Genomic DNA, 15,052 nt, shown 5'->3' with positions numbered 1-15,052 from the left:
TTCATTTATTGAAACATTAAAGATTTTCAAAACGACTTGATTTTTCCAAGTTGTTGGAGTGATAACAATGAGGAGACAATGTTTAAAAGTAAAGTTTCCCACTAAAGATGGAAATTACGAGGATCTGTCTTTCTCTCAGAGCATCATGAGTCATTGGAACTCTCTTGCCAGAGAGCAGTGGAAGAGGGATCATTTCATACTTTTAGGGTACAGGTGGACAGACTCTTGACTAACAAGGGAATTATTATTATTTTGAGCAGACAGGAATGTAAACCCAAGGCCACAACAGATCAACCATGATCTTATGGAATGGCAGAGCAAGCAAGAGCGACCAAAAGTTCCAAATCTGCTCCTGATTTGTACACTCATACACCCAGAAAATCCGTAAATGCCCAAATGAGATTAGCTAACTTTGATTTATATGACATGGTACCAGACTCAAAGCAAATTATCCTCTGATCCATAGGTATAACCATGGCAAAGCCTGTAAATTTCAATAAACAATGTATATGGTTTGTGATGTGATTTTCTCCCATCTAGCAGATATAATAAAAATATAATTTTCTGTAAACATTTCTATGATGAACCTTAGGCAGCTATTTCTATTGCCTGAAGCAAAACAATCATGCCAGGTGATCTTATGGCTGCAACTGTAAGAGACCAGTTGCCATAGCATAAAAAGGAATCTCCTCACCGTTTGAAGATCAATGTAAGGATTTCCTTAACTGCCTCCACCCAGCGATCAAGAAATTCTTTCAGAGAGGTAATACACATTTCACCAAGAGGCACCACAGAATCATATTTGCTGCAGGGCAAAATTAAATAAAAACACACAAAGAACAGCACAAACTGTCTCACAAAAGCCTCTGACTCTGCTAACCACGAAGACTCTTTCTGAGGGAACCCAAATTTGAAGGGGGCATTTCATCCTAAACCAATTCCAGGATGACATTCAAGCTGTGATTGATACCAACTGAAATATCACAAATCCTGATTCAATGACAATTGAAAATAAAGCTGTATTATTGAACACTTTTTGTGTTCAATATTGCGTACAACTTCGAGCAAATTACCCACAGGTGTAGGTACCAAATGAAAATTTGCTTGATCTAGACTACCATCAAGCCAGAATGAAAAACTCCAACCTCAGTGATAGAGCTTTATATACTGATGATACTCATGCAATCACTCGGAAACTGAGCTTCTAGTTATAGTTGACTCCTCTGAAATCTACAAAATATGCTTTCCGTTAAACACCTGGAAACCTAAGATTCTCTTTCCACCAGTCCCCACAGCAAACAAATTTACCAATTAAGATTTACAATATCTCAGAAAATATAAATCATCTTCTGTCTCTTGGGAGCCCCTCCTCTTGATGAAGAGGAACATACGTGCTGCCATTCATTATCGTCTTCCATGTGTAAGGTCAGGCTTCAGCCAGCCTTTAAAGAGAATAATTGTGCACCAGGATCTCAAACTTGAGATTAGGAGCATGGCTTACTGGGCAGCAGTGATTTGTTATTCACTGGAGACTTGGACAAGTAACAGCAGCACCACAAAACACTGGAGAAGTATCAGTAAAAGCGCCTTTAGAACATTCTCCAAATCTGGGAACAAAAATGCTGGTTCAGCAACAGCTTCTTCTCCCAAGCCAACTTAACCAGCATAGAGGTAATAACCACTAGAAATGAGTTCCATTTGGAAAACCAGTTTCATGGAAGTTAAAGGTCTGACATCAGATACCTGAAGTAATGTTTCTACTGGAATTCAGCCATGGCAGCAGAGTCGCAGGAAAACAGTAGAATGCCCTCAAACCATCCCTTAAGTGGTCAAGCACAGCCACTGTCACCCTCAGAAAGAACCTGGATTATAACAAACCAAATTGGAGACGGCTCACTTACCAGGAAATCTGTGTTTGGTGACGTAGAGATGAAATCAAGGAGAGGGGAGCATAAAAACATCCAGCCAACCCATCTACCTAACACTTCCAATGCCACCTATCCCACATGCACAGAATCTATACAGCGTTTTGCCATTTCAGAAACCATCAAACCAGTGTGCCTGATCCAAGAGACTGCTTAGAAAGGACAGTTTCACGGACCCCAAAGACGAATAGTTAATCCAGGTGATCGTTATTTTGTTTTGACTTTTGACAGTCACTGAGGAGCTCAGAAAGCTCAGTCAGTACAGCATTTGACTTTTAATCTAAGGGTCCAAGTTTCAAATCCTTGTTCAGGTGCAGCTTTTAGGGGCCCTCTTGTGGTCCAGTAGTAGTGTCCCTACCCCCGAGCTAGGAAGCCCAGCTTCAAGGCCCACCTGCTCCAGAGGTGTATAATAATATCTCGGAACAGGTTGGTTAGAAAAATAGATTAAATTAAAAAAGGACAGCCACATAGGGCACCGAGGTCAGATGCGTACTCAGACTACAGCTCCACCTTCAACACTGTAATCCCCTCCAGACTAATTTCCAAAACTCTGAGACCTAGGTCTCAGGTCTGCCCCCTGCAACCAGGTCCTCAGCTTTCTAGCCTACAAACTGCAATCAGTGAAGATTGACAACAGCAATACTCAACACCAGAACCCCCCCAAGGATGCATCCACAGCCCACTATTGTGCTCCCAATATAACCACAACTGAGTATCCAAATTCCAAATGACTGTCATCTACAAGTTTGACTTGTAGGACGGATATCAAACAATGATGAATCAGAATACAGAAAGGAAATAGAAGGCTTGGTGTCATGGTGCAATGATAAACTCTCTCAGTGTCGACAAAACAAAAGAACTAATCATGACTATAGGAAGAAAGGAGGAGGACACACGTCCACCTTCATTAACGAAACTGAGGTGGACAGGGTCAACAGCCTCATGTTCCTAGGAGAGATGATAACGGAACTGTCCTGGACTACCCACATAGATATGACTGTCAAGAGCTTATTCCTCAGGCAGCTCAGGAAATTCGACATGTCCATAAGGACCCTCACTAACTTTTACAGATGTACCACTGAAAGCATACTATCTAGATGCATAATGACAACTGCTCTGCCCAACAGTATGAAACTAGAAGGTTGTGTGCACAGCCCAGACCATCACAGAAGCCAAAGTTCCACCTATGAACTCTATTCACACTTCTCGTTGCTGCAGAAAGGCTATCATCTTCAAAGACCCCTCCCAAACTGGTAATGCTCTCCTACAACCTATTCCACGAGACAGAAGATACAGAAGCTTGAATACATGCAACAACAGGTTCAAGAATGGGTTCGTCCCTGCCATTATTAGGCTGATGAATGGACTCTCTAATTTCAAATAATGTTGATAAGTTGATCTCGCTTTGTGCACCTCCTGTGTAACCTGTATACCTCACTCTGTCTAAGCACCCCTTGATCTCCATGTCCTTGTTTGCTATGGTCTGCCTGTACTGCTCGCAAAACAAAGCTTTTCACTTTACTTAGGTACATGTGACTACAATTAATCAAATCAAATGATACTTGTAATTTTCATATTAGCCAATTCAACAACACTCAGGATTTAAAACTGGAAAATCTGCATAACTTGACCTGGAAAAGATAGTAAAATCTAAAAATAGCGTCATTAACATAATGCTTAATCACGAGGTATCCGATCTCACCATTTGCATCACCCGTTAACATTATGAACAACAGAATGGAAATGGGACTATAGTTTGGCAATACAACATTGCACTTTCAACCTGAGCGGAGACAATAGTTAAACAAAGAAAACAAACCTTAAAGTCAACATTGCCTCCAAACTACAAAGCTGCATGGCATAATTCAAGATAACAAGGTGTAGAGCTGGAAAAAAGATTTCCTGCTCCTGATGTTGCTTGGCCTGCTGTGTTCATCCAGCTCTATACCTTGTTATCTCAGATTCTCCAGCATCTGCAGTTCCTACTATCTCTTGGCACAATTCAGAATTGTAAAGCTCTGGTTAGGCCCCATTTAGAATACTGTGTCCAATTCTCAGCCCCACACCTCAGGAAGGACATACTGACGCTGGAGCATGTCCAGTGGAGATTCACACAGACGATCCTTGGAATGGTAGGTTTAACATACGATGAATGGCCGAGGATCCTGGGATTGTATTCATTGGAGTTTAGAAGGTTGAGGGGAGATCTAATAGAAACTTACATGGCTTAGAAAGGGTGGACGCTGGGAAGCTGTTTCCATTAGGTGGGGAGACTAGGGCCCATGGGCACAGCCTTAGAATTAGAGGGGGTAAATTTAAAACGGACATGAGGAGACATTTGTTCAGCCAGAGAGTGGTGGGCCTGTGGAATTCATTGCCACGGAGCGCAGTGAAGGCGAGGATGTTAAATGTCTTCAAGACGAAGATTGATAAATTCTTGATCTCACGAGGAATCAAGGGCTATGGGGAGAGTGCAGGGAAGTGGAGTTGAAATGCCCATCAGCCATGATTGAATTGTGGAGTGGACTCGATAAAGTTACCACGCTTATGCGGCTACACGTTAACTGTAAAGGTCTTCCACACAAAATGGATAGACTGTGTACAAATAAAAATTAAAGAGCCTCATAGTGCCTTTCCTGGCATCAGGATGTCCGAAGTACTTCAAAGTCATTTTGAAGTGCAGTCACTAACAATTAGAAAACATAATAGCCAATTTGTGCAAATTTTCACAAACAGCAATGTGATAATGACTTAATAATCTGTTCATTACTTCTGAAAGAGACAGCGGGGACTTGATTAAATATTTCAATCAAAAGTGCCGTGTGCAATAACATAACTTTATCTCAGAACTGAACTGCAGTGTCTAGATACGTGCTCAAGTCGAGACTTGAGTCAATGACTTCTGGAATGAGAGGGTGTGAGCGCTACCATCACAGGTGAGACAAAGGTGGGCTTCATCAAAAATTCCACCATGACATATTGATAGATTGAAGAGTTGGGTGGAGAAATAGCCGATGGAGTTCAATCCAGGCAAATGCGAAGTGATGCATTTTGGAAGATCCAATTCAAGAGCAAACTATATGGTAAATGGAAAAGTCCTAGAGAAAATTGTTGCACAGAGAGATCTGGTGTTCAGGTCCACTGTACCCTGAAGGTGGTAACGCAGGTCGATAGAGTGGCCAAGAAGGCATACGGCATGCTTTCATTCGTCGGATGGGGTACTGAGTACAAGAGGTGGCAGGTCATGTTACAGTTGCATAGGACACATTTGGAATACCGTGTACAGTTCTGGTTGACACATTACCAAAAGGATGTGGATACTTTGGAGAGGGTGCAGTGGAGGTTCACCATGACGTTGCCTGTTATGGAGGGCACGAGCTATGAAGAGAGGTTGAGTAGATTAGGATTACTGACATTAGAAAGACTGAGGTTGAGGGGGGACCCGATCGAGGTCTACAAAATCATGCGAGATATAGAGAGGGTGGATAGCAAGCAGCTGTTTCCCCATTGTGGGGGACTGAATTACTATGCATCATGATTTCAAGGTAAGAGGGGAAATGTTTAAGGGAGATATGCATGGGAAGTTTTTTTTTACACAGAGGGTGGTGGGTGCCTGGAACTTGTTGCCAGTGGAGGTGGTAGAGGCGGGCACGATAGCATCATTTAAGATATGTCTAGGCAGAAACATCAATGGGCACGGAAAAGAGGGATACAGATTCTTGGAAAATAGGCTCAGAGATAGTAGGAGCTGCAGATGATGGAGAATCTGAGATAACAAGGTGTAGAGCTGGATGAACTTTTTCTGCAGGAGGGTCTAGGACCGAAACATCAGCCATCCTGCTCCTCTGATGCTGCTTGGCCTGCTGTGTTCATCCAGGCCTACACCTTGTTTTCTTGGAAAATAAGCAACAGGTTTAGATAAGAGGATCTGGATCGGCACAGGCTTGGAGGGCTGAAGAGCCTGTTCCTGTACTGTAATTTTCCTTGTTCCATGTGGTTACTTGATAGAAAGAGAATAAAGGTATTTCACTTGTGAAACGAATGCAAGTTCATTATTCTGATCAGGCTGTTGTGCTGACCATGCAATGACATTTGTGCTTTACATAGTTGCCAATATTTCCTTAATGTCTTTAAGAGTGAGGAGGTCTTGACAGACTGGTCAAATTTGACAAAGTCACGACGTAAAAATGAAAGAATTGGCACTTATTACAATCTAAGATAAACTGGTTACATTTCCTTTCTTTATCCAGGGAACCACACCTTGGTATGTGTATGCTGAAGAAGTGTCTGATCAAAATTGTTGATCTGGAGTCGTAAGTGTAAGCATTGCATGATATCAGAGACAGGGAAAAGTGCAATGGAACATTTTGATCTAGGCTGAAGTCACACCCTTAGATTTGAACGTGGTACAGATCTGATTTATGGTCAGAATAGCATGCTGTGACTGAAAGTCAGACAGATAAAGGGAACTCCAGCAGTAGCACTGGAATAGCATCTTTGACTTTACCCAGCAGGGTTTCTTCTGCTCAGAAGAATGACAGCAAGCTCCATATGGACGATAAGTAAACGTAGCACCATCAAGGAAGCAAATCCAATGCCACCTTACTTTCAAATGCTCTGTCATATACTTTAGGCTCTCTATCCCTTCTGACAGACTCTGCTTATTTTCCACCCAAGTCATTGTTATACTTTACAACCTTCACATTTCTTCAACGGCTTTTGGGTTTAACCTTTTTTGACTTTTGTTCATGCCACCAAGCCTTGATTAGTTTAAAGCCCTATACACTGCCCTAGAAGTGGTACATTGTGGAGGGAGGAGGTGTTACACCTTTGGCAATTGTAGGGGAAGAGAGGGAGTGAGGGTGGATGTGCGGGAGATGAGCCGGACCTGGTTGAGGACTCTGTCCATAACAGTACTGGGGAGCCTTTGCTTGAGTCTCATCACCCCACTAGCCAGACTGTTATCCACTCCTTTGTCTCTTCTCCATCTTTCGGTTCTATCCCTACCTACTGCTTACTCCTTACCCTCCTCTCCCCACCCTATCTTCCACATAAAAACTGACACTTTCCTAGCTACCATCAGTTCTGAGGTAGGGACAGTGGACCCAAAATGTTAACTTTGCATTTTCTTCACAAATGTTGCCAGACCTGCTGAGCTTTTCCAGCAATTTCTGTTTTTGTTTTTCACCTACTTTGTCCTTGAAATGTATGCTACTCAATCTAATACTCACCTTGACTATTGCCTGTGGTAATGAGTGACATGTTCTCATCACTTTTTGAGTGAAGTTTGTCCTATATTGCAATCCTGATTTCTCGCTGCTTATCTTATTTCATGGCTTCCACTTTTGCAATTTGCTGCAAGGGAAACTCTCCCTGTGTCCAATTTATCAATGGCTTTCATAACTGTAAAAGATCTTTGTTAGGTTGGCCTTCAGTCTTTCAGAAAAGAATTCCAGTCTGTTCATTCTGAAGAAGGGTGCTGCCCCAAAACGTCAGCTTTCCTGCTCCTCTGATGCTGCCTGGCCTGCTGTTTTCCTTCAGTTCCACATTACGTTATCACTGACTCCAGCATTGGCAGTTCTTACTATCTCCAGTCTGTTCATCCTTTCTTGATACGTACAGCCATGTAGACTGATTTAATATCAGTGTAAATTTGTTTTGCACTTTGTAATAACGTTGTGACCAGGACCATACAATTGAAGTCTAAGTGTTGCATTTGAAGTTTTTTTTAAATATCTTGTTAGTTGATGCAGTCCTTACGCTTATAGCGTGTGGCAATATTATTAGCTTCCCCATTAATTAGATACTCACTTTTACATCCTATGGTTTGAGTTGAACTACTTTTCTTAAGGAGCTTTTAATCCCTTCAGGAAATACATTCTTGTTGCAAATTACGGTCTAATTTTATTATTGTATCATTTAATGTAGTTTTCAAATCTACCCAGCCAACTCATCCTTCATACACAATTTGCTTTGTTTAAATTGAAGACCGTCTGAAACTATAAAGTTCTCACAGTATGGTCACAAATCCCGAGAAAGTTTTTCATTACAATGTGATTAAATTAACCCCTTTCTCACTACACAATACTAGATCTCAAAAAGTTTGTTCCCGAGATGGTTCTTCGCATATTAGTGTAAAAATATCTTTCTTTTAAATTTGGTTTGCTCAGTTTAAATGAAGGGTCAAGTCCCACCTGATTATTGTGTTATGTTTGTTACATGCACCTTATTAGGAACTAATAGAAAAAAAATTGGAGGAGCTAGAACCACAGCTGCAATCTAAAACTTTGCAGATAATCATGTTTGATTATTACTCGATCCATGCACAAAATGGCACAGGGGCAAAACAAATGTGGAGATTAAAATGTGCGGCTGAAAGAATGGTGAGAAAGGCAGGATTTTTGAGTCATGGGGTACTAGTACCAGTACTAGGAAAAGAGAAAGCCATTCTTCTGAAATGTGGCACCTTCTATAGATTCACAGAATCCTTACAATGGGAGGCAAGCCTCGGTCCATCAAGTCCACCCCGTCTCACCTTGGAGCATCCCAGACCCACCACCTGCCCACTCCCCCACAGCCCCTGGCTACCCTCCTCCTTACTGTTATTGCAATTACACTACACTTATTTGAAGCCTTCTGACTGATGTTTTGTAAGTACAGAACAAAAGACAGAAATTTTGTTATTAATAACTTCCATCTCACTGAGGAAATTTCAGGCTAATCTGTATCCAAGAAACCGCTGAGGAACTTGACTCACACTATAACAGTTGTGATACATGTATATTCTAAAATAATCAATAATCAAAAAGGTCTATTTTCCCTAATTCCCAATATAACTTTGACCATTGAAAGTAATTTCAAATTAGTCTACCAAGTATTTAAATATCAACAGAAATTGCTGGAACAACATACACTTCTTCAATGTCTGAACTAAAGATGTTAACTCTGTTTCTGTTTCCACTGATAGTGCCAGATCTGCTAAGTTGTCCCAGACTTTCACCAACCACAGTTCTTTGGTGTTTCCATTTGGATATCTATTTATTTTCACAAAACCAGAGATATTTCATAAAAATATATTTTGTGTGAAAGAATGACTCAGACCCACTTCTACCTTCATGTTAAGTACAACTGCACAAGACAACAAAATAGATCCTGTAACTTCAACCTGAAAGTTATTGTTGTCTTCAATATCAAAGTACAAATTTGTACAGAATTCTTCAAAAAGAACAAAAGCTTCCCATATTTAGCAAGTGCATTTTACCATAAAATTGACACAATAGCATTCAATGCATCAAAGCAAATATTCCAGCCAGGTGCTTCCTACTTTTCTCCGTCCTTGTTAAACATATTTTCCTACATAATACCACGCAATCCTAAGTTACCAGTTATTAAATGTTTCTAAAACAAAAATCACCTTGAACTTTTGGTTCAAGACACATTACAGTAGTACAAAAATACAGATCCAATAAATGTACTCCCTAAGATGTGCAGTTGTGTACATGTATGGCTGCTCTGAAGATCCACAAACAGCACTTGGATGCCGACGCCATGTGCAGGATTGACTTTCAGTTCCAGAAGCCACTGCCATGCTCAGATCTCAAGAGGTCCACGCAGAAGCAAAAATTAACAGGAACACTGCTTGTGGCTGTGTAACAATTTACACCAAGTGCAACATAAAATTACATAGATAATTTGATATTTTATAACTTTGAAACTAAATATCTTCACTTCATAGAGCGAAGAGCTTCTGTCTTTGTCTGACATTGAATCATAGAATCCCCACAGCGTGGAAGCAGGTCATTTGGTATATCAAGTCCACACCAACATCCAGGCCGCATTCCCCCTTCCCCATAACCCTACATTTCCCATGACTCATCCACCTAGCCTGCACATCCCTTGATGTTATGGGCAATTTAGCATGGCCAATCAGCTCAAGCTACACAAGGAAACCAACACACCGGGAAGAAGCCTATGCAGCCTTGGGGAGAACGTGCAAACTCCACCATCCTAAAAAGACAGCTATGAGTGGTAGAAACCAGGAAAGTAACGAAGACCAAAGAGAACTTGACATGCATATTCCTGAAGGTAGTACTGCAGATAAGTAAGTCAAATTAGATATTTGCTTTTATTAGCCAAGGCACAGAGTACAAGAGCAGTGAGGTTATACTCAAATTGTATAACATGAGGATTAAGCCACAATTGACGCACTGTATGATGTCTGATCAACACATTAGAGGAAGGGTGTTGTTCTGCTTGAGAGGATGCAGGGGATACTTAGCAGGATGGTGCAAGAGTGTATATGAGGAAAGACTGGACAAGTTGGAATTATTTTCCTTCCAGCAGTTAAGGTTGAGAAGTGACCTGATAGAGGTGTTCAAGATCACGAGGGACATTGATAGGAAGGTATTTCTTTCCATTAGTACAGAGAACAAAAACGAGGGGGCATAGATTTAAGGTAAGAGGTTGACGGCTAAGTTGACGAGAAAATTTCCTGGAACGAACTGCCTGAGAGGGTGGTCAGATCAAAAACTCTAACATTTAAGCAGTATTTAGATATTCATTTGCACTGTCAGAACCTCTAGGGCCATGGACAAATATGGGATTAGTGTAGTCAGATCTTTGTTGACTGGCACATACAAAATGGACCAAATGGCCCCCTCCTGTGCTATTACATCAGATTCTAAAACAAACCTCTGCATTTGTTAACTGCTAAGGTTACAGCCTGAATTGGGGAGCTCTTGTGATGTAGTGATAGTGTTCTTACCTCTGAGCCAGAAGGATTGGATTCAACTCCCAACTGCTCCAGAGTGTGTCATAACTTGTCTAAATGGGTTGATTACAAGTATCTACAGCCCAAGTTAAATCAATATATATCAAGTGTATGCTTACTGGGTGCATTTAACAATTGTGTATTCAAAAGTGTAATCATTTTTAAAGTCATGAAATAATCCTTTTCTGAATCATTGGTTATTGCTCAGACAACACATAACCTTTGCTGAAATCTGGCACCATGTACTTCTAAACTTATTTGGAAGCCCCATTAAAAATACATTTACAGTTCTCAATTACCATCTGTGCCGTAGTTGATTCATCTTCCTTAGACTCCTTTTCCCTTAAAGCAAGAAATCCCCAGGGTCCTCTTATTTGCCTCATCTGGTTCCATCTTCAGATCAATGACTTACACTGATCATTCACCCCCACTCATGCTTTTCATGATTCTATTCTACGTTCAATGTATGCCAGTCCTTCAAAAGTCCAACAGATAAATCATTTTGCTATGAAGCAGCATCACTGAACCAATTTATTTTTTCAGTTTTTTAAAATACATACCATTTCCTCAATCTCTGGCAAGTATATATTGTACTGCTACCATGTTTTTGATTTTTCATCCATTGTCCTTGTCTGTCAACGGTTAACATTGGACTGCACAGTTCTTGTGACTTCAAACAGCAATCCCACATCATTTAATGTAGGAACCTACACTGTCATGTTTCAAACATTTATTACTTTCCCCTCAATGACACAATAAAATCAAGACTTCAATTCTGCTGTCAATTTAGACAGTTCCTTCCGCCACCTTTCTAATATTGCTGAAAACAACAAGAGGCCCGTTCACTCTCAAGCGTGTTTCTTTTTTGTGCTATGATTCCACCCTAGTGTTGCTTCAAACTTTGCTTCCTGTTTCCTAAGTATCAAACACATGCCCTACAAAGTATTTTTCCTTCTGATGAATGCTTGTTTTCAAAACTGTGGAATTCTTTTTTTAATTCCTTCGACAAGATTTTGAAAACTAAGCTTGGCGTCACTTAATTTTGATTTACCTTAGTGGTGTCGATAGGTAGTATGGACTTTTGGCCTACACCCGAGTTTCCCATTAACAAATATACTTGCCTATCGGATTTTAAAACTGTTTATTACTGAAGGAAACAGAAGCAGTATTTATACTTTCCACGGCTGGGAAGTAGCCATTATTGACTCTTAATTAATTCCTTCAGAACCTGAAACCAATTATAAGATTAAACGCGATTCGTTTGGTTTGAGGTGCAGGATTTCATACGGTACATCATCAATAACAAGATGCTACAAATTTTGGTTCAACTTGCTGTGTGAATCGCATTAACGTTCCCAATGTACGATTTGACTCGGTTACAATACAGCAATACCAATGACAAGGATACTACCGGTCTGCTTTCGAGGAAACGAGACACTGGTTGGATTTTCTACCGTTCGTCTCATACAGATGTGTCCACGTCTAGAAGAGCACCACGATTCAAGACCAGAAAGACCCCGCCCTTTACTCAACACAAGCGGTTACTCGGGAATTTGTGTGGCTCCAGAGAAGAGGAGTAACCTGCACTGTGAGGAAACCTCCTCCAACTGGAAGGAAGCCTCAGGAATCAGAGCCCCAGCGGCCGGGGAGCGTCGCCATATTAACAAATAACGTTCGTGAACAGACCCACCCCGGAGCGGCTCGCCGCTCACACACCCCAGCCCCATGATCAGAGCTCATTGTGAAAATAAACGCCGCTCCAAACGTCATGACAAGAAGCCCGGAGCCGTCTAGATTACTGATTATCGTTGTTTACAAACTTACCACAAGGGCTGATTCTTGCTCACGGACAAGCGAGCTGACACCTCGCGAGAGTTCAACCCAGGAACCCTCGGCCCTACGTCACCTGGTCACATGACACATGCAGGGTGGTGGTGTCAGGTGAAGGGTCATCCATTAGTACGCAAGAAGCTGTTGTGGGTTAGTCGATGGTCAATGGAAGGACTCTCGGGGATTAGTTATTGGTAACATGAGAAGAACGAACCACTATGTGCCATTTCATACTGACCGGTGGGAACCAATTTTGGTCAATTCATGGTAAATAGTGTGGTATAAGGAACAACTGTGATCACAGTACACAGCACCTACCTGCCTTTCACTACCAGAACTGTTTTAATGGTCTACCAGCACCTACGCTACTCTGACAGACAATTTGTCATGTGTAGTCATCCTAACTGGAAATTCTGACATATCCAAATGGAACCATAGAAAAGTAGTCTGTCAACATGGCAAGAAAAAATGAGCTGTGTTCCACCAGCAGACATCAAAGATCATAGAATCTTTATAGTGTGGAAATAGGCACTTCGGCCCAACCAACCCTCACAGCATCCCACCCAGACCCATCTCTCTATAACCCACCTAATCTGCACATCCCTGAACACTATGGGCAATTTAGCTGAGCCAATTCACCTAGCTTGCACATCTTTGTTATGTGGGAGGAAACCAAAGCACCCAGAGGAACCCCACGTAGACACGGGGAGTCCACACAGACAGTCACTTGAGGGTGGAATCAAACCTGGGTTCCTGGTGTTTTGAGGCAGTAGTGCTAACCACTGAGCCACCGTGCTACCCAAATTAGCAAACAATACGCTGTTTGGCACAGGTGGGGAATATGGAACAATAGGTGAGAATGCAAGTTGTGAGGATGACACAAAGTTTACAGAAAGATATAGACAGATTAAGTGAGTGGGCAAAGACTTGGCAGATGGTATACAATGTGGGGCAAATGTGAGATTATGCACTTTGGTGCAAAGAATAGAAGAGATGAAATTTATTTAAATAGAGACTGCAGAAAGCAGCAAAATCAAGGGGGTCCCTGTGCCTGAATCACAAGTTCAATCTTGATAAGTAATAGGAAAGTTAAATGGACTGTTGGTCTTTGTTTCAAAAGGAACAGAGTGTAAAAACAGGAAAGTCTTGCTAAAACTATAAAAGGCACTAGTCATGCCATAAACAAAAACAGAAATTGCTGGAAAAACTCAGTTGTCTGGCAGCATCTGTGGACAGTCACAGTAGTACAGCATGGAAACGGCCCTTTGGTCAGAACCGGTCCATGCTGACCTTGGTGCCCAGTTCACTAGTTTCAATTGCCTGCATTTGGCCAATATCCTTATAAACCCTTCCCATCTATGAAAATATCCAAATAATTTTTGAATGTTGCTATTGTGCCCGTCTCAACCGCTTTCTCTGGCAGCCCATTCCATATACACACCACTCTGGGTGAAGAAGTTGCTCCTCAGGTCCTTCTTAAATCTATCCCCTCTTACCTTAAACCTATGCCATCTAGTTTTCAATTCCCCATCCCTGGGAAAATATGTATTCATCCTATCTATGCCCTTCATAGGACAGTACAGCACAGAACAGGCCCTTCAGCCCACAATGTTGTGCCGACCATTGATCCTCATGTATGCACCCTCAAATTTCTGTGACCATTTGCATGTCCAGCAGTCTCTTAAATGACCCCAATGACCTTACTTCCACAACTGCTGCTGGCAACGCATTCCATGCTCTCACAACTCTCTCTGTGTAAAGAACCCGCCTCTGACATCCCCTCTATACTTTCCTCCAACCAGCTTAAAACTATGACCCCTCGTGCTAGCCATTTCTGCCCTGGGAAATAGTCTCTGGCTATCAACTCTGTCTATGCCTCTCATTATCTTGTATACCTCAATTAGGTCCCCTCTCCTCCTCCTTTTCTCCAATGAAAAGAGACCGAGCTCAGTCAACCTCTCTTCATAAGATAAGCCCTTCAGTCCAGGCAGCATCCTGGTAAACCTCCTCTGAACCCTCTCCAAAGCATCCACATCTTTCCTATAATACGGCGACCAGAACTGGATGCAGTATTCCAAGTGCGGTCTAACCAAAGTTTTGTACAGCTGCAACAAGATCTCACGACTCTTAAACTCAATCCCCCTGTTAATGAAAGCCAAAACACTATATGCTTTCTTAACAACCCTGTCCACTTGGGTGGCCATTTTAAGGGACCTATGTATCTGCACATTCATGATTTTATATACCTCATTCTCCTATGTTCGAAGGAATAAAGTCCCATCTTGGCCAAGCTCTCCCTATATTCAGGCCTACTAGTTCTGGCAACATCCTCGTAAATATTCTTTGCACACTTTCCAGTTTAACTATGTCTTTCCTCTAACAGGGTGACCAAAATACTCCATGTGTGGCCTCACCAATGAGTTATACAACTGTAACATAATGTCCCAACTCTGATACTCAATGCCTTGACTGACGAAGATAAGCATGCTGAATGCCTTCTTCACCATCCTGTCCACCTGTTTTGCTG

General features: G+C 41.7%; 1 protein-coding gene across 6 annotated transcripts in view; it reads right to left on the bottom strand.

Moving 5' to 3' along the window:
* Nucleotides 1–12,591, bottom strand: part of atf2 (activating transcription factor 2) — a 125,618-nt gene extending 113,027 nt beyond the window's left edge. For 4 of the 6 annotated variants that reach the window (XM_048534283.2, XM_059647203.1, XM_059647202.1 and 1 more), the window contains exon 1: nucleotides 12,520–12,591. The gene's annotated coding sequence lies outside the window, so the exon portion shown is untranslated. Of the gene's footprint in view, nucleotides 1–12,106; nucleotides 12,455–12,519 lie in introns of those variants that run through there. The other 2 variants (XM_059647201.1, XM_048534284.2) reach the window with 2 other exon arrangements.
* Between the last annotated feature and the right edge of the window lie 2,461 nt (nucleotides 12,592–15,052).

Source organism: Stegostoma tigrinum, chromosome 7, assembly GCF_030684315.1.
Source record: "Stegostoma tigrinum isolate sSteTig4 chromosome 7, sSteTig4.hap1, whole genome shotgun sequence".
Taxonomy (NCBI): domain Eukaryota; kingdom Metazoa; phylum Chordata; class Chondrichthyes; order Orectolobiformes; family Stegostomatidae; genus Stegostoma; species Stegostoma tigrinum.
Note: the sequence above shows the minus strand (reverse complement) of the source record. Positions and strands in the feature narration are given on the sequence as shown.